At 36.8% G+C, this 20661-nt stretch overlaps 1 protein-coding gene across 6 annotated transcripts in view; it reads right to left on the bottom strand.

Moving 5' to 3' along the window:
• The window catches only part of ZZZ3 (zinc finger ZZ-type containing 3), a 101252-nt gene that overhangs the window by 59130 nt on the left and 21461 nt on the right, over nucleotides 1-20661 (bottom strand). For 3 of the 6 annotated variants that reach the window (XM_028102450.2, XM_028102454.2, XM_088022385.1), the window contains exons 2-3: nucleotides 5260-5394; nucleotides 3519-3672 (exon numbers count right to left, since the gene is read on the bottom strand). The exons of 1 other annotated variant lie outside the window; for it this stretch is intronic. The gene's annotated coding sequence lies outside the window, so the exon portion shown is untranslated. Of the gene's footprint in view, nucleotides 1-3518; nucleotides 3673-5114; nucleotides 5181-5259; nucleotides 5395-20661 lie in introns of all 6 variants that reach the window. 2 more of the 6 variants (XM_028102451.2, XM_028102452.2) reach the window with 2 other exon arrangements.

Genomic DNA, 20661 nt, shown 5'->3' with positions numbered 1-20661 from the left:
TATAATCTCTCCTTTGCCTCAACTAGAAGTGTTTAATAGTAGAAAGGTTATGAAAAACTACAGAAGCCATAGCAACATGCTGCCACGTACAAAAAAAAGAAACATTAAAGGGAACTGTCTTCCTGTTTCTGCCTGCTAACAAATGAATTTAAGTTTCCTAAAAAGTATGTAAGTTGATTGAGTTTAATTTTGTTTCAGAGTAAGGCATATTTTTCAATTTTTAATTAACAATTTTTTAAATCTTACAAGACTCACAAAACCAGCTCTGGGATTAGAGTATGATAATTTGTTCTAGAGAATTCCACAGCCATCTCATGAACAACAAATACAGGACACCAGTCAGAACTTAGAAATACATTTCACATAGTAAACTTTTACTATTTTGGGGTTCATTAGAGGGATGTGACATGTAATTCTCTTTTGCTTAAATCTTGTCATGAAGATTACAGTCTATTTTAAATCACAGGTAATAAATACTGAATGTCCCATAAATACCCACTTTTAATTACAAAAAATTCAAGTTAAATTTCGAGTATTTCAAAAAAGCACAAACTAAAAAATGTTAAAATCAGTTTATTTGTTTCATATACTCAAATATGGAACTCTCAAATTTGAAGATTATTGATTTTGATATTAATTACCTATGTAAATACACAAACATAATATTTAAACTTTACTTACAAAATCGAATGCAAACATATTTAACACTAATTTAATTATATTCATAATTATTCAAAAATTGATTATGTTCATAATTTATGATTCAAAAATAGTACTGTCAACAGTAATATTTTATAAACACCCAAAAAAGAATCTCTTAATCTTTATTTTTTAAAATGTAATGCCAATTAAGGGCATATAAACTTCAAAGGATTCTAGTAACAGGTACCACTAGCCCTTCTTTTCTTTCCATACCAATCTAAATGAAAGCAAAATCTCTGCCTTGTCATTATTAATAAAATAAACCTATTATTATTACTACTCAGAGTTACTTGTAAAGAACATATATAACATTATTACACAGTATTATACATGTATACATAATATGTATAATTATAAAACACCACCTTAATGAATGCCTATTTCTTCACTATTCCAGTGATCAAAACACTGATTAATATGAAAGATGAAACCTCTTTTTGTTTCTTCTGATCCCTGAAAAGCATTTTTATTCCATTCATCAACCACAATAAAGTCTGTTTTAGTAACAGTTCTCAAATCCTGTGCTATTGAGCCATATTTAAAGCGAACTTGTTTTATACAAGGACCCTTTTGGTACCTCAAACTCTTGCAAACTCCAAGTGTGGCCTGAGAACCAGCATCATGGCAACTCTTGGAAGCTTGTTGGAAATGCAGAATATCAGGCCCTGCCCCAGACCAACCAATTAATCAGATTCCCAGGTGATTTATATGCCGATCAGGATTTGAGAAGAACTGACTCAGACCACTACATCCAGACAATATTCTTTTAAAATAATACAGTCATCAGGTTCAAACTAGATTAGATCTATGTATAATATATCCTTAAATTCCTTGAGTCTAGTAATAAAAATTTATAAATAAAGCCATGATTACTTTGGCTAAACTAGTACCAAAGAGAGGACTCAAATCTCTTGCCTGACATTAACATACTGCATGCACTTAAGGTAATAAATTGGTAAAAATTCTTAAGACTAAATGAAATTTAAACACTCTTCCCTCTGATTTTGTTTTCTTCTGTTCTAACCTTTTTCTTCATCTTTTCTATTTTGAATAGGCATATATAAAGGCACATACTTTCTGTAGTTATCTAATAAACTGAGCACAAATTTCAATTACCAAAAAGGGACTAAATCTGTCCTGATTATCTCAACCAAGTCTCAAAGTTGTTTTGCCATGCTTAGCTAAGTATTATAGACTAAAGTAGCTGTCTTCCTCATTTTAGCTGCATAATACAGTTACTAAAGAAATTCAGTGAAGAGGTTTGGAGCACAAAATTATATTCCTGCTAAAAATTAAATTACTAAGGGAACAGAAAGGAACTTATATACAAACTAAGTATCTCAGAAAATACCCTTGGCTAGTTAACTAAATAGGAGGCACATGGTGAAAACCTTAGCCAGCACCCAACTAGAACTAGAAATTCAATCATCTAATTTCAGAATTAAGGGAAACTATTAACATATTCATATGGCAAAACGCAATCTAGCAACTAGAATGAAGTTTTTCCTATATGTTATCTACCAACTAATGAATATGGCACTTCCTAGAACAGAAGAGAATATGACCAACCCATCACTATAATTAAAGAGACTCCCATCCTTTCTTCTCCACCCTTATAAGCTTTCACCCTTTTGGAGAGCACATCAAGGACAGTCAACCAAATTTCAACCTGTCTATTCATGTTAAGCCCCAAATCCTACCTATAATTCTAACATCTCACCCGTGCTGTTGAACTATCCTCCCCCCAAATTTTAATCTACTTATACCTCAAATCTAACTGTAGGATTCTGAAACAGTATCAGCTGCATTTCAGATCATAAATGTCCAGCCCTGTGATCCCATCTGCAGAACTGCATCAATATGAACTAAAAGGAATAATAAACATTAAACTAAAATGGTCCACCTAATGAAACACTACTCTAGCTATCACCTTTACTTATGAGAAAGAAATGTCAAAAAGATTTTTCAAAGATAATACCTATAACCTTCTGCTCCACTATAATTACTAAAGTAGTATGGTTTATTTTGGGAATTGAGGGACTGGCAATCATCCATTAACATCAACGTTCTAGCCGGTATTTATTAACACAATATTTAGTTTTATTAATTGAACAATTTTTAGGAAACTGGTCGTGATACCATACCAAACCAAAGTGAAAGGCAAAAAGAACAACTGGAAAGTATTACCAATATGATTTCTACCTAGAACATAAACATGAGTTGCTTAGTAATGGTTCAGACCATCCTTGTCATACAATTTTTTTAAGACAAATTTCTTCAGCTGAGCAATTACCACTATCAGGTTAAAAGTAGGAGAGTGAAACGTGGGAACCCACCTATGCAATTCAACTTAAAGTTCTTAATATTTGTGTTTTGAAGCTGTGAATTCTATTATGTACTGCCTTACATAAAGGGATCTCTTCTTTCTTCCCCATTAAGAGAGACAAATAGATATAGATAACATAGATACATTGACAGAAAGCTGAATGAATACATGCTTTAAAAGAAAATTGGGGAGAAGTAGAAGTCAAGGAATTTCATAATGCCCCTTGAATCAAAAATACCTAGGGTGTCAAAGACAGGTATAATGCTCTCGAGAGTCCAATGTACTTAGTCACTTCATTTATACCCCTGTTGCGAAGAGTGGGAAAATATTTCATCCCTAACCCATTCCCTATAGCTCCACATTCCTATGAACTGCCAGCCAACTGCACAAAATGCCATGCAGAAGAAAGTATAGAAATGTAACAAGTCAACCCTCCCACAAAAATATCAAACTATAGTTGTCTTCACTACTGCAAAACTAAGTAACTTACCTGTACAACCAAAGATCTATCATTGTGGAAATATTATCTCTTTTCCTTATATCCTGAAGGAGTTGGAGCTATGATCTAGAATAGAGCTTAAGCATCAGGGTTTCAGACTCTCAGCTTCAGCCATGGAGAATACTAGAACCTCCTAAATTCCTTTCTTTAAAATAATAAAAAAAAAAAATTAAAGAAACAAATTAACTTATGCTAATAGATTTACCCCTTCTATAAGAGGAAATAGCAGATAACAGAGTATCTATTCATAGTAACATCTTAGTAACTCTGTAGCCTCGGAGATACCAAGAAACTGGAAAAGGATTTTTAAAAACCAACAAAAACAAAGCAAAAAGACCTTGAAATATACTGAATCCTCATAACAACTTATTACTAGTTTGCATCAAAATGTTACTCCATTCTTCTCTGGAGTCTATGGGCAATATTTTGTTGAGGTGACCCAAAGACTGCCTTTGATAAAATTTCTCATACAGAATTTATAATCTCTTACTCTTATTCTAGAGGCCCTCCCAAACTTTGGCCTTCAAGTATTCAAAACTGGGACTGAAAAATAATTTCAGTTATGCATACCAAAGAATCAACTAAGTCTTCAAACATCTGTATGATAACCCTGATGATTACTAAAGTGCCTTAAGACTCTATTATCATGAAAAATTTCTATTATTTTTGGCATATGGATTTTCAACTAGGACAAAAACAATATGGATTTTCTGCTTTTAGTACCCAGTTGGCCAGATATTTTAATTAATCTAAGTATACTCCATTTCTTGGACAGTCTCTTTAATTAAGAGTTTTACTTTATAATAATGTATATATGATATCCTTTTCAGAGAATCTGGCTAATTCGTTATCATAAGTGCCCATCTGGAAACAAGGAGGAACACCAGGGAAAAGACTAGTGATGTTTATGATGCAGACTGTCACTTTATTATAAACATGAAAGTAAATATTCTAAAAGTAGATATTCTAAAAGATTTTCACAATGAAGGATTACAATTTTAAAACTGATGCAGCTAACAAACCTTGTAAACTAGAGTTACTGCCTAGTAAAAATAAACAGATTACAGTTTTAGTAAGCTAGGAGATCAGTACTAATATCTAATATCTACAGATGCAACCTCTCCCAAATATCGCCTGTAAATTCGTGAAAAACACAACATAGGAAAATTGTCTAAATAAAATTATTTAATACATTAAGAAATATTCTAAATTAACATAAGGAGGGTGCACAGTGAAAACATGATCCTACAAAAAGTAACCCTTGACTTGAAAATTCACTCATCTTACAACAAAGATTCCAACTGCCAACTCCTTAACACCCAACCTCGAAAGCCTTTCACAAACATGGCAAAACGTTACATTCTATAGCGTGTGGTGGGGGTGGCAAAAATCAGGGGCAGAGGATCCACAATTTAAGATGTATCTCTGAGTACACATGGAGATGCCCATTCCAGCACTTTATTCCAGTTCCAGTTGGCCACCTTCTACCCATTGTGGATTGGGTTTACTATAGGAGCCTCACTCATTATATTTTTACCAGGCAAGGATATCTGCAACTGTCATTTTCACAGAAGAACTGATACTTACAGCTGAGTTCTAACAGTATTATGATAGACAGGATCACCCAGATATGTTTCTTAAAAGCCTGATACACTGAAAAAGAAACTTTAGTCAATTACTTCTACTAACTAAAGCCCCCTTGGCCTTAATTAAGATTACATTTTTTTCTTACCTTTTTAAAAGTGTTTTTCGCCTAGTATTTGATTCCCAAGCGTCTGTATTTATCTGTCATCACTGTTAATGTCCATGTTACATTGAGACTTCAGGTATTAATTATTTATATGGATGTACTAGCACAACTTGATATCTGTGAAGGGAAACCACAATATAGTCACTATGGATGTGTTACTGTTTACAGGTATGTGGATAAAAGTGATATTTCTAAACACTTAGATAACACACTGCATTCTCTACTAAGCTGTACAAATAATTCCTTATATTAGGTTACAAAGTATGTGCTATCTTCAATAGACTAAGATGATTTGCTAACACTCTTACCAATGCTTCTCAGAGTACCCACATAAAATGTTTCAAAATTTAATTCTAAATTAAAATTCTTACAAATTTGAGAGCTCTACAGATTCCTTTTCTAACTACCAATGTAGACATAGCTCATTTTCCAGAAGCCTGTAATTGCTCAGGCATTAAAAGTATTTTGGAGCTCCTGGGTGGCTCAGTCGTTAAGCGTCTGCCTTCGGCTCAGGTCATGATCCTAGGGTCCTGGGATCAAGCCCCGCCTCGGGCTCCCTGCTCAGTGGGAAGCCTGCTTCTCCCTCTCCCACTCCCCCTGCTTGTGTTCCCTCTCTCACTGTGTCTCTGTCACAGAAATAAATAAAATTAAAAAAAAAAAAAACAAGTATTGTGTGTGTGTGTGTGTGTGTGTGTGTGTGTGTGTGTTTTACAATAAATCTATAATGGTTAAAAACGCAGTAAAAAAGATCATGACTTTCTCTTAAATGTGACTTTAAAACATTCCATGTCTTTTAGAGTAATGATTTTGTCTTATCCCTCTACAAGTGATTTTTGAACAGTAGCTATCCAAACATTCCCTAAAAGTAAGCTTCTTTAGGGTGCCTGGGTGGCTCTGTCGTTAAGCGACTGCCTTCAGCTCAGGTCATGATCCTGGAGTCCCAGGATCAAGTCCCGCATCGGGCTCCCTGTTCAGCAGCGAGTCTGCTTCTCCCCCTGACCCTCCTCCCTCTCATGCTCTCTCTCATTCTCTCTCTCAAATAAATAAAAAAATCTTTAAAAAAAAGTAAGCTTCTTTAAAAACCTAAGATTTTTAGATTATAGATTACAACTCTGAGAAACACATCAATGAACTTATAATCATGAAAAAAAGCATTATATAAACTTTTAAGTCATTCCAACCAGTTTATTAGAAATACATGAGTTACAAAAAACCTCATTCATATGTATCATAGAAACCTACAAATGGCATTCTAAAATGATTTACCATTGTATGCCATTCCAAATTCCTATATAATAAAAAGAAAAAGCAAAAATCTACACAGAAATGCAGATAGCCAGAGTGCCTGGGTGGCTCAGTTGGTTAGGTGTCCAACTCTTGATTTTGGCTCAGGTCATGATCTCAGGGTTGTGAGATCAAGTCCCAAAGTTGGGCTTCATGCTGGGCATGGAGCCTGTTTTGGATTCTCTTTCTCCCTCTCCTTTTGCCCCTCCCCTACTTGCGTGGGCATGTGCATATGAGCATTCTCTCTCTCAAAAATGGAAGGAAGGAAGAACGGAAGGGAGGGAGGGAGGGAGGAAGAAAGGAAGGAAAAAGATAGCCTTACACCCGTTTGTGAATAAAATTTGACAGTGGAGTTGTCAACCTGCCAGATCTCACCAGTGAAAAGCTTCATTATACTAGAGTAGAAACTTAATATAATGTTATGCCAGTTATGTTTCAATTAAAAAAAAAACCAAGAGAACAAGACAATGGAATAGTGTTTAAGAAACACTGATATCTACCAACAAGGACTTACAAGTCTATTCATTTGTTTACAAATGTTAAACAATACCATAAAAAATTAACACTATTAGCGTAAACACTAACATCTTTATTACTAAATTTAAAAGTTGCTATATATTCTCTTGTAACAAGCAAATTATACTAGCCAAAATTCTTATATTCCTTACACTGCATTCTGTTTTCTTCACTATACATTTCAAATGGAGCAGATAGGGTAGTTTGGTTTGTGATAGCTACAATAATTTTTTATTTGAATTATTTAACTATAGTAACTTCCAGAAATTTAAAAAACTTAGCTCTTCTGTCTTTTAAAAGCATACAAAATGGAAAACCATTTAAATCCTATTCCTAAGGCCTTCGTATTTATTCCTTGCTACAGAACTTTGCTTGTTTTCACATACTAATAAAATCAACAGACTATTCAAGAATTCCAAAGGCAAATCCAAAACCAATCTTGACTGAAAAGAATTACTTTTCCTACTATTTGCAGTCTAACACTGGTGCTACTGTGCTAAATAGATTACAGAATCTAAGATTCATGGCACATATGAAATCACTTCAAAAGACTACAGAAAATCCCACTAGAAAATATTACCAGTTCTACTGATATAACAAAGTTATAAGCTACACAACTTACTATAAAACTGTGATGTCTAAACTAAATGCAACCTAAATTATAAGACACTGAAATTTTTTTAGTTTTATAGAACCTTAGAAAAATTTCAAGACAAAAGTTACATACAGATTCATATTAGTACCCAATTCTTCAGTGGCTATAAGTGAAAATACTGAATTGTGCACTATACCCTATCTTTAAATGATTTTAAAAGAAACAGATGAGGACATTCAAAGGTGGCTGTAAAAAGCATTAGGATAATGCTCAGGGACAGAAACACCTTTGCTAGACAATTAAACTTATCACACTCACTTGCTATAGATAACTAAATTGAATATTTGGTGCAAAGTATAACCAAAGAAGAGCATACTTTCCTGGGTCCCTAAGTTGTCTGGAACCACAGTTTCTGTGTCTTGGATGCCTTCAAAAGATTTTAGAGATAAACCTATATTTCACAGTCAACAGAAAGGTAGCAGAAACATGGGTTTGATAGGAGACAGAAATATGATTCCCTACCATCAAAAATAACTAACAACTATCTGACCATGAGTAAGACACTTTGCTCTTCTATGCTTCATTTCCTCATCTAATAAACAGGAGTACTTCTCAGGGTTACTCTGAAGTTCAGAAGAGATTATGTCTGTGAAGTACTTTAGCTTACTGGTTTTCAAACACTAGTGTGCCTAAGGAATTCCCGAACCCTGGGGCGCATGACTGGCTCAGCTGGTTAAGCATCTGCCTTCAGCTCAGGTCATGATCTCAGGGTCCTGGGATGGAGCCCTGCATTGGGCTCCCTGCTCAGTGGGAAGCCTACATCTTCCCCTCCCTCTGCATGCATCTCCTTCCTCTGCCTGCCGCTCCCCCTGCTTGTGTTCTCTCTCTCTCTGTCAAATAAATAAATAAAATTAAAAAAAAAAAAAAACACAAAGGGATTCCTGAACCCAACTACCCCAGAAATTGACATTCAGTAGTTCTGGATATGCATGCATAAATCTACATCTTTAATTAAGCACTTCAGGTCATTCCAAAGTAGGGGCTCCCCAAGGATATGGATCATACTTTGAAAAAAGTTACATCAGTTTCTTCTGAAGCTTTAGTGTTCATAAGCACTACCCTAGGTACTTGTTTAAAATGCAAATTTCTAAGGGTGCCTGGCTAGTTCAGTCAGTGGAGCAAGTGACTCTTAATCTTGGTTGTGGGTTCAAGCCCCACATTAGGGGTAGAGACTACATAAAAATAAAATCTTTAGGGGCACTTGGGTGACTCAGTCAGTTAACCATCGGACTCTTGATTTCAGCTCAGGTCATGATCTCAGAGTTGGGGGGTTGAGCCCTATGACAAGCTCTGCACTCAGCAGAGAGTCTGCTTGAGATTTTCTTTCCCTCTCCTCTGCCCCTCTCCAACACACTTGAGTGTGCTCTCTCTAAAACAAATAAATCTTTGGGCGCCTGGGTGGCTCAGTTGGTTAAGCGACTGCCTTCAGCTCAGGTCATGATCCTGGAGTCCCGAGATCAAGTCCCGCATCGGGCTCCCTGCTAGGCAGGGAGTCTGCTTCTCCCTCTGACCCAACCCCCTCTCATGCTCTCTCTCTCTCTGTCTCTCTCAAAAGATACATAAAATCTTTAAAAAAAATAAAATAAAACAAATAAATCTTTTTTAAAAAACAAAATCTTTAAATAAACTACAAACTTCTAAACCTCATCCTTAGAAATTCAGATTCAATAAACTTGGGGCAGGACACAGAATCTTCATTTTATCAAGTACCACAGGTGATTCAAATGCAAATAGCTCATAATCCATCCTTTTAGAAACCCTGCACTAGATTCTTTCCCCTACATATTTCCCATATTGTATCCCACCTCTGTAGTATCAACATCCAAGACCAACCTTAGGTTGGTCATCATCACATTCACATAAACTAACGTACCTGCCTTTTAATTGGTCCTTCTACTTTTAAGTCTCATCCCTTATAAATGCATGTTCTACAGAGTGATCCAAAATGCACACTTATGTCCCTCTCCTACCTAAAATGCTTCCAAGGGACTTCCACTCTTGGCCAAGACAAAGTAACAGGAATGAGATTTATGCTGTCACCAAAACCAACTAAAAACAACTAAAAATCTGGACAATATGTATGAAAACATTTTTTCTTTCAGACACTGGAAACCAGACAACGTAACATAGGACAGTTATCAATGAAAAGAGGAGAAACAAATGAGGCAACGCTCATAATTGCTCCAGCTTACTGATGGGAGATTTCCAGACCACAGAGTGTGGAGGGTAATTAATGAGTTAAAAAGATGAACTGAGTAGTTTGGGAAGACCAAAGTAACTACGGTCCCCAGAACATCAGAAGATCTATAGAAATCCCCCTCAGCCTTGACCTGAGTACTGATCATTGTGCATGTCCAAGGCCTAGAAGAGGCTTGGAAAACCATCTATAAGGAATACAGAGAATGATATACATAGCCAGGGGTATACTGGAAAATTTTTAACAACCTGGAGCAGTTAGTGGTTTGTAGTTCCCGGTTTACAGGGTTACCAATGTCTGTGGTATGAATATTCCCACCTGCAGCCAATTTCAAGCTATTAACTATCACTGAGTGCTAAAATTAGAAAAAGATACATGGTAGCACATCAAACATTATATAGTATTTCTACCATAGAGCTAGAACAGATGTAAATTACCAACTGTGCACAAAAATAATATATAATAGGATAAAGAGGTAATGAGTTTTGAGGCATCATCCTTTGTTCTTAATGTAACGGATTTAATTATAAGTGTATACAATTTAATTCTATTAAGAATTAAACCAGCTCAGGGGCTCCTGGCTGGCTCAGTCAGTGGAACATGCAACTCTTGATTTCGGGGTTCTGGGTTTGAGCCCCAAGTTGGGTGTAGAGTTTACTTTAAAAAAAACTTTAAAAAAAAAAGGAAAGAAAAAATAATTAAACCAGCTCTGAAACTTCCTAACATTTTAACAAACAGCTCTCACAAGCTCCACGTCCATGGCTCACACTGCCCACAGCTCACCCAGGGACACCAACAGTCTGTATACCTTCCAGCCAGAGTAGAAAACCTTCTAATTCACAGGATATCAAGTACAGTGCTCAGAGGGGCAATGCCTCAGTAGTGGGGCAAAATGAGCTCTAAAGACTACTCTGGTCCCACCTAACAGAATAAAAGCAAGCCTAAAAAAAAATAATAATAAAGCCATTTCCAAGGAACTTAACTCTGTCCCAAAAAAAGCTCAAGAATATTCACAGTAACACAAAAAATTTCAGCACCAAACAAGGTAAAATTGACAAGGCCTGGCATCCAATCAAAAATCAGCAGACATGCAAAGGAGGAAGATACCAGTCATAATGAGAAAAATAATCAACAGAAATTGATCCACACATGATAGATCTACTATACAAGAACATTAAATCAGTTATTATAAATGCAGTTCCTGGGGCGCATGGGTGGCTCAGTTGGTTGAGCGTCTGCCTTCGGCTCAGGTTGTGATCCTGGGATCCTGGGACCAAGTCCCACATCAGGCTCCTTGCTCAGCAGGAGGCCTGCTTCTCCCTTTCCCTCTCCCAATCCCCCTGCTTGTGTTCCCTCTCTGGCTGTCTCTCTGTCAAATAAATAAATAAAATCTTAAAAAAAAATTAAATGTAGTTCCTATGTTCAAAAAGGTAGATAGATGGAAAGATTAAGCATGTTAGGTAGAGTTATGAAAGACTTTTTAGAAATTTGATTGTTTTAGTAATAAAAAAATGCTGGCTGGGATTAACAAGAGATTAGACACTGCAAAGAAAATATGTCAATGAACATGAAGACACAGCAGCAGACACTATACAAAACAAAACAGAGGAAAACAAGACTGAAGGGAAAAAAAGCATAAATAAATGTGGGACAACATCAAGCATCCCAGTACATGGGTAATCAGAGTATCCAAAAGAAGTAGGAAAGGGGCACCTGGGTGGTTCAGTCGGTTAAAGGGTATGACTATTGGTTTTGGCTCAGGACATGATCTCAGGATCCTGGAATTGAGCCCCACATGGGGCTCTGGACTCAGCGGAGAGTATGCTTGAGAATTAAGACAATTAAGTAGTTATATCAAGACAAATACCTTCTCCAGGGGCGCCTGGGTGGCTCAGTCGTTAAGCATCTGCCTTCAGCTCAGGTCATGATCCCAGGGTCCTGGGATCGAGCTTGGGCTCCCTGCTCCGTGGGAAGCCTGCTTCTGCTTCTCCCTCTCCCTCTCCCCCTGCTGTGTTCCCTCTCTCAGTGTCTCTCACTGTCAAATAAATAATTAAAAAAAAAATAATCTGAAACCAGGGGCTCCTGAGTGGCTCAGTCAGTTAGGCATCTGCCTTTGGCTCAGGTCATGATCCTGGAGTCCTGGGATCAAGCCCCACATTGGGCTCCCTGCTCAGTGAGGAGTCTCTTCTCCCTCTCCATCTGCCCTTCCCCCCCCAACTCTTGCTCTCTTTTGCCTGTCAAATAAATAAATAAAATCTTTAAAAAAAATTTAGGGGCGCCTGGGTGGCTCAGCCAGTTAAGCATCTGCCTATGGCTCAGGTCATGATCCCAGGGTCCTGGAATTGAGCCCCACGTCGGGCTCTCTGCTTAGTGGGGAGTCTGCTTCTCCCTCTCATTCTCCCTCTATGCCCTCCTCTCTTTCCCAAATAAACAAAATCTTTAAAAAAAATTTGAAAATCAAAAAAGAACAACCAAAAATGAACAAGTAACCAAAGAAAAATGCAGATAAGCTAGAATCATCAAAATCAAAACATTTTGTGCTAAGAACTCCATCAAGATCATGAAAAGACAACCCCCAAAAATGAGAGAAGTATTTGGAAATCATTTGTCTATAAAGTTCTACCTTTACAACATAATGAAAAGACAATCTGATTTAAAAACAGGCAAAGGCCTTGAACAGATTTCTACAAAGAAGATATACAAATAGCCAATAAGCACATGCAAAGATGCTCAACATCAGTAGCCATCAGCAAAATACAAGTAAGAACCACAAAGAGATACCACTTCATACCCACTAGGATAAACATAATAAAAAGATGGACAATGCTAAGTGTTGGCAAGGATGTGGTGAAATTGCTACCCTCATACATTGCTGGTAGGAACAAAAAATGGTGCAGCTGCTTTGGAAAAGTTTGGCAGATCCTCAGTAAGTTAAACATAAAATTACCCTATGACCCAGGAATTCCACTTGTAGATACATATGCAAGAAAAAGGAAACAGGCTCACAAAAAAACTTGTTCACAAATGTTCATAGCATGGGCGCCTGGGAGGCTCAGTCGTTAAGCGTCTGCCTTTGGCTCAGGTCATGGTCCTGGGATTGAGCCCCACATCAGGCTCTCTGCTCAGCAGGAAGCCTGCTTCTCCCTCTCCCACTCCCCCTGCTTGTGTTCCCTCTCTCGCTATGTCTCTCTCTGTCAAATAAATAAATAAAATCTTAAAAAAAAATGTTCATAGCAACATTATTCATAATAGGCAAAGTGGAAGTAACCCAAATGTCCATAAACTGTTGAATGATAAAACAAAATGTAGAATATACACAATGGAATATTCTTCAGCCATAAAAAGGAGATGCTGAGACATGCTACAACATGGATGAACCTTAAAAACATAAGTAAAAAAAGCCAGTCACAAAAGGTCACGTTATATGAAAAGTTCACGTCATACTATCTGTTATGGTAATCTGTAGTAAGTGATTACAACTTGGTGAAAGCTCAGGTGATGGGTAGCATTTTTTAGCAATAAAGCATTTTTAAATTAAGGTATATACATTGTTTTTGCAGACATAATACTATTGCACACTTAATATACTACAGTATAATGTAAATATAACTTTTATATGCACTGGGAAACAAATTCATTTGACTTGCTTTATTGAGATATTTGCTTTATTGCAGTGTTCTGGAACCGAGCCAGCCATATCTCCAAGGTATGCCTGTATAAAAGGATAATACGTCATGACCAAATGATGTTTATCCCATGGTTTACATGTATTTAAGGTTGGTTCAATATAATTCACTTTATAAGATCTTCTATGCAAATACTGAAAAGGCATTTGACAACAATCTATATCCCTGTCTATAGTGACAGAAAGGAGATGGATCGGTGATTGCCAGGGTACAGTAAGGGGGGAAAAAGAGAAACAATAAGAAGAGATTACGAAAGGGTATGAAGAAACTTTGAGGGGTGACGGCTAATGTTCATTACCTTGACTGTAGTGATGACTGCACAGTGTATACATGTATGAAAACACATCAAATTACATATTTTAAATTATTGTCCAATAAATTACTCTTCAATAAAGCTATTCCAAAATAAAACACCTTTCCAGGAATACAGATTAAAATCTTAGTTTGTTAATGAAGATGCAAACTGTATCTGGGTTGTTCCAGCCCTACCTAATTCCACTCTAAATCCTTCCCAGCAGCCAACCTGATCTAAGTTCCAATCTCTGATCACAAAGGTTTTCAACCATGGTTAAGGGTTAAGTATCAAAATCATCTGTGGCACTTAAAGTAGGAATCTGATTCTGTAGGTCTGAAATTCTGTCCAGTTATAATTTTTTTGGTAATTTTTTAAATTTTATTTTTACTACTTTTAACTTTTCTACTGAAGTACAACATACAGAGGAAGTGCACAAATTATAAATGTACAGCCTGAAGAATTACTACAAAGCGTAAGTATATATACATAGATATATATATATTTAAGTTTATTTTTAAGTAATCTCTACACCCAACATGGGGCTAGAACTCAAGACCCCAAGACCAAGAGTCACATGCTCTTTTGCCTGAGCCAGCTGGGTACCCCAAGAGGCATATATTTTTTTAAGAGTTCCAAGGATGATTTTAATGAACAGCCAAGGATTAAAACTACTACCTCTGCCTCAAGCATCTTTTATCTTCCTTTCTCTTTGCTCAGCTAACACTTATCTGGTCCTTCAAGTCACAGATCAAATGTAAGCACCTCCTCCCTCCAAGAAGCTATGTGTTCTCAGGGAACCCTGTGTATAGCTCATACCACTAAGCATATAGGGTATTTTTCAAACTGTTTTTTAAGGCAAAAACTCTTAAGTTATATGCTAGAAAAAAAGAACAGAATAAAATTATTCTAGTTAAAAGCAAGTATATTGACTGCAGGATAAAGAGCTTGCCCACCCTTCTTTGAACTATCCCACTAGGAGATTAAAAATTGCAACTTACTATACTCATCTATTTCTTGTTTGTTTCATTTATCGTAACTACTTTATAGCAAGGCCTTTCTTATTCTTCATTTCTCTGATGCCCAGAAAACATTCATTTAACATTATTATTGGGACATTATCCAAACAGAATAAATATGGAGGATAAGTCAATCAGGGGAGAAAAAAGTTTGAGAAAAGGGAAACAGTACCTATGGTGGCACTGAAATAGAAAAAGACTAGGCCTATCAGAGGAACTGGAATGAGGCCAGGGAGGCTGAAGCCTAGTTAGCTAGTAAGCATCATGAAATAAGCTTTAAAGCAGACAGCTGTTAAGACAATGAAGGGCTTCATAGGCTATGGTAAAAATCTGATCCTTTCTGTTTTTTATTTACTTTTTAAATTTTATTTTTGATTATTTATCCTATGGAAGATTTTTAGTAACACAATCTGATACACATTTTTAAAAGATCATCCTGGGGGCGCCTGGGTGGCTCAGTTGGTTAAGCGACTGCCTTCAGCTCAGGTCATGATCCCGGAGTCCTGGGATCGAGTCCCACATCAGGCTCCCAGCTTGGCGGGGAGCCTGCTTCTCCCTCTGACCCTCTCCCCTCTCATGCTGTTTCTCTCTCTCTAATAAATAAATAAAATCTTAATTAAAAAAAAAAGATCATCCTGGATGCTGTGTGAATGTGAACTGAAGAACATAATGGGAAGGGACCAAGACTGTAACAATAAATGTGATTAAAAAGGAATAAAAGAGGGATGGTGCCTGGGTGGCTTAGAAGGTTGAGTGGCTGCTTTTGGCTCAGTCATGATCCCAGGGTCCTGAGCTCGAGCCCCACGTTGGGCTCCTTGCTCAGAGGGGAGCCTGCTTCTCCCTCTCTCACTCCCCCTGCTTAGGCTCACTCTCACTCTGTGTCAAATAAATAAAATCTTTAAAAAAAAAGGGAATAAAAGAATAAATAAAAGTTTAAGTAGAAAAGTGGTAACATCCAATGCTGTCACTCATTTTCATTCATTCAACAAACATTGAGACCAACCGTAGTCTTGGCACTGTTCTGGGCATTGGGAATGTAAAGAAAGTTCCTGCTCTCACAAAGCTTATATATATATATATTTTTAAAGATTTTATTTATTTATTTATTTGACAGAGAGCAAGAACACAAGCAGGGGGGAGCGGGAGGGGGAGAAGCAGGCTCCCCACTGAGCAGAGAGCCCGACTCAGGGCTTGATCCCAGGACCCTGGGTCGAAGGCAGATGCTTAACCGACTAAGCCACCCAGGCACCCCACAAAACTTACATTTTATATTAACAGGTCAATAGATAAATTGTGTAAGGTGATACAGCTACAAAAAATACAGCAAAGTAAGACAATGAAAAATGATGGTTAGGGAGGAATTGTCTAATGACCTAACATTTTAATAGTGATCATGTAGGTGGTAGGGCCTGGTAGGCCACAGTTATGAACTTTGAATTTTATTCTGAGTAAGATGAAAGCCACTGGAGAATTTTGACCAAGGGAGGAACATGATCTGACTTTTACTTAAAAGGATCATTTGAAGAGCTGTGTTGCAGCACAAACTGTAGACAGCAAGAGTAGAAACACAGAGGATGGTTTTGGAGACTATTACTGCTATTAGAGAAATAATGGTGCAGTATCAGTTGAAGTGTTAAAATTATCTACTTCAACATAGCTTTTGAAGGCAAGTCCAACAGAATTCTCTCATTGGATGTGGAGCTTCAAGAAAAAGTCAAAGAATGAACCTTAAACATTATTCTTCTGCTCAGGGAGTACTCCTAAAAATGCTGTCCTCGTCCCTCTTTGTTACTGCCTTCTTTCATCCTTCCACAGGAACTGTACTAATGCTGAGAACTCTTAAATCTGTATGTCAGCGTCTACATTTCCCTTCAGAGGTTCAGTTCCACATATCCAACTGCCTGCTGACTCTACAAAAACCTCAAATTCTACTTGTTCAAACTGAATTCACCATCTTTCTTTCAGCCCCAATACCAATACCTGGTTCCTCCATTAGATTTACTTATTTAATGAATGACACTACCAAATCTCCTACTGACCAAACCAAAACCCCAGGAGTGACCCTTTTAATTCCCTTTTCCTCTATCATCCAATCCACACCTTCCATATGCATATCCAATCATTTATCATATGGGGGGGCTGGTACAGGATGGGCATTTTAACGATGTCACAGTGCAAGGGTAAGGAATTTAATTTGCTTTCTCTGACTTGTGGTATAGACAGATTTGAATAACAGATTAGTAAATGCTCTAATATTTGTTCAAAAATAATCTAGGGGAGTAAAAATCTTCAGCCAAAGACTATTCTTTGTAGAAGTAGAAAACCTCAAGCTAATTCTCAGAACGTGAACAGTCCACAGAAGCATAATTTATGAGTCACAGCTCAAGTTGTGAAAGCAATGTAAATCAACAAAGGCCAGTAAGAATAGGAGAATTTTTTAGACAGAAACTCAGAAGGCAACAACATCCACGTGCCTGGGTATAAAAGAAGAGATAATTTAAGAAACTGACAAAGAACCATTAGAGAGGACAGAAACCTGAAAAGACTAACCTAAAAAATCAAACTCTGTGTTTGTGCTACTGGGTCCCAAAAACTGGTCTTTGATGAAATGAGTAAAGTACAAAACATACCTCATTTTCTATTAAACCCAGATTTATTCAATTTAAAGAATTACTTTATTCTGAATTTATGCCACTCCACTTTTTTGGTATGAAAGGACTTTTCTGCAAATTATCTAATGTCATTTTTTAACAAAATTAAAAGGGGCCACCCCACACTGATCCCCAAAATTTTTTTGAAAATTATACTGTACTGGTCTATAAATTTTTTTTAACTCCTGTTAATTAAATACAGTAACTTAGAATCACTGAGGTTGTAATTATACTGATTATGATATCATACAAAAAAAAGTATTAAAAACACAGAATTGGGGCGCCTAGGTGGCTCAGTCATTAAGCATCTACCTTTGGCTCAGGTCATGATCCCAGGGTCCCGGGATTCAGCCCCACATCGGGCTCCCTGCTCGGCGGGAAGCCTGCTTCTCCCTCTCCCACTCCCCCGCTTGTGTTCCCTCTCTATGTCTCTGTCAAGTAAATAAATAAAATCTTAAATAAATAAATATAAAAAGAATTATCCAACTGCCATTTCTAAATATTATTCAACAATTCTATTTCATGTTAAATACTAAACAAAGTAAAAACATAAAAACAAGAGAATCCAAGGAGAAAAATGGGAATTCTAAAAACCCACTCAGAAAATAATTAAAAACCCATTCAAAAGCAATTTTTCTATAAACTACAGACTCATTAACTATTAGAGACTATTTCCCATTTTCTTCCTATGAATCTCAGAGTTATATGCTGTTTTTTATGTGATAATTCAGTTTATTCTATACTTCTCAAAATATATTATTTATTCCTATGCTAGTAATTTCAGGCTGTAAAAAAATGAAATTTTATTTAGGTACTGTTCCTTTTAAGGGGTATTAGGAAAAAGTGCATGACACCAATCATTTTATAAAACTTTTTAACTGAGGCAACGCAAAAAAGTTATGTCAAAGAAAAGTCTAGGGGCGCCTGGGTGGCTCAGTTGGTCAAGTGACTGCCTTCAGCTCAGGTCATAATCCCAGGGTTTTGGGATTGAGCCCCGCATCAGCAGGGAGCCTGCTTCTCCCTCTCCCTCTGCCTGCCCTCCCCCTGGTTCTCCTCTGTCAAATAAATAAATAAAATCTTTAAAAAAAAGTCTAAAGTAAAGAATTATAAGGATTATATCCAGATATAACAAAAAAATAGAAGGATTAAAGTTTGAAAGACAGTGTTATTAGCGTACACTCCAAACACACAAGTTATTTTTCATAAACATCTAACTCCATATAGAAGATAAATTCCAAAGTGTTGATAAAATTCATAAATGCTATCTCATTTTCCCATTGATTTACAAATTCAACTTCAAAAGAAAATCTTTTGGCCTTAAATACACAAACCTTTCAATGAAAACTGTCTTTTAAAAATGGATTTTAAATAAACATATAGCAACAAGAGAAGGAGTTCATTTCAATGGTGCCCATTTTACAATGAACTGTAAAAAGAAATCATATAGGAGGGCGCCTGGGTGGCTCAGTTGCTGGACATCTGCCTTGGGCTCAGGTCGTGATCCTGGGGTCCTGGGATCGAGCCCCATATCGGGAACCCTGCTCCATAGGAAGCCTGCTTCTCCCTCTCCCACTCCCCCTGCTTGTGTTCCCTCTCTCGCTGTGTCTCTCTCTGTCAAATAAACAAATTAAAAAAAAAAAAAAAAGATCATACAGGAGGTACTTTGACTAAAAACATTTTAAAGGTCTCTATTTAAAGTTTTCCAAGTTCAAAAAATGGACCTCGTTTAAAGGAAAAAAAAAAGGGAAGAAAAGAAAACCTCAGTATAGTTCTCCAAATTTCCTTTGAATATAAAGACTATTTTTATTTCTTATTTGCCCAGACTTAGCATCAAAAAACTTCACCCAGAAATACTTAAGGCTAGGTACTTGTTCATTTCTGGGTCTTCTGATCTTTTTCCCTTGGCTATAAAGTCATTACAGTTTTGCACTTCACCTTGGAGTAAGCTTCTTAGAAATAAAGAATAAATTCAGAGTATTTTTCCCTTTCGAGAGGTGAAATTTAAAGTCACTCTGTAATAGCTAACTGAGCCAGACTCAATGAGTCTAGTGGTTTGTAAACAAACCATTAACTCCTCTTAATTATATATCAACAAAGCATGTTTATTTCTGTAGAAGTTCTGGCCTATTGAGCAAATTAAAGAAACCAAGGAAGACTGGGATAGAAGGTATTTGAAAACAGTGGCTATCCACAAAACTCAGTCTTTGGAAAATTCTGCAAACATGAATCAAAGGTGATTTATCTATATGGTGTTGATGCACCTACAGCATATATTTGAAAGACATCTGAGTAGACTGGGGAAAAAACAAGTTTTAGATTCCCATCCAATCTAAACAACTTACTAGTTACATGACCTTAAGTGATTAACCTGATACTCAGTCCTCATCTGTGAAATGGAAAAAAAGCATTCTGACACACACAATGGCCCTGAGAATAAAAGAAATTTATATAAAGTACCCCCAATATATAGGGCATAATCAATAGATGCATATAATTATGGCTGTTAACATTATGTCCACTTTGCCAGGCACTACACTTTATTTGCATTATCTCATTTAAAACTCTCAAAATCCTGGGGTGCCAGGTGGCTCAGTCGGTTAAGTGCCGGACTCTTGATTTTGGCTCAGGTCATGATCTCAGGGTCCTGGGATCGGGCCTGCATTGAGCCCCACGTCAGCCTCCACACTCCAGCGGGGAATCTGCTTGAGAGTCTCTCCCTCCCTCTCCCTCCACACCCCCTGAAAATAAATAAATAAATCCTTAAAACTCCCCAAATCCTATGGAGGTAGGTACATTATTCCCATTTAACAGACAAGAAAACTGAGGCTTAAAAAAGTTAAATACTTTACCCAACATTACACAGCTAATTAAGTGGCAGAACACAGAGTCTTAACCACTTTACTGATACTGTGTTTTACGGTAACAAAAGAACTTTCTCATTATACCTCCACAATAACTTCAAAAGTAGACAGGTAGGCGTCATCCTCATTTCCTATATATGGCAACAAACTCAAGGAATACCTATATCAGACAATTAATGGAGTCAGAACTTGAACCTAGGTTTTACTGCCTAAACCAGGGTTC

Source organism: Eumetopias jubatus, unplaced genomic scaffold, assembly GCF_037043125.1.
Source record: "Eumetopias jubatus isolate StellerSeaLion01/CBP00866 unplaced genomic scaffold, mEumJub1_p1.0 scaffold_4, whole genome shotgun sequence".
In the NCBI taxonomy this organism is placed as follows: domain Eukaryota; kingdom Metazoa; phylum Chordata; class Mammalia; order Carnivora; family Otariidae; genus Eumetopias; species Eumetopias jubatus.
The sequence above is the reverse complement of the archived record's forward strand: the minus strand, read 5'-3'. Positions and strand labels throughout refer to the sequence as shown.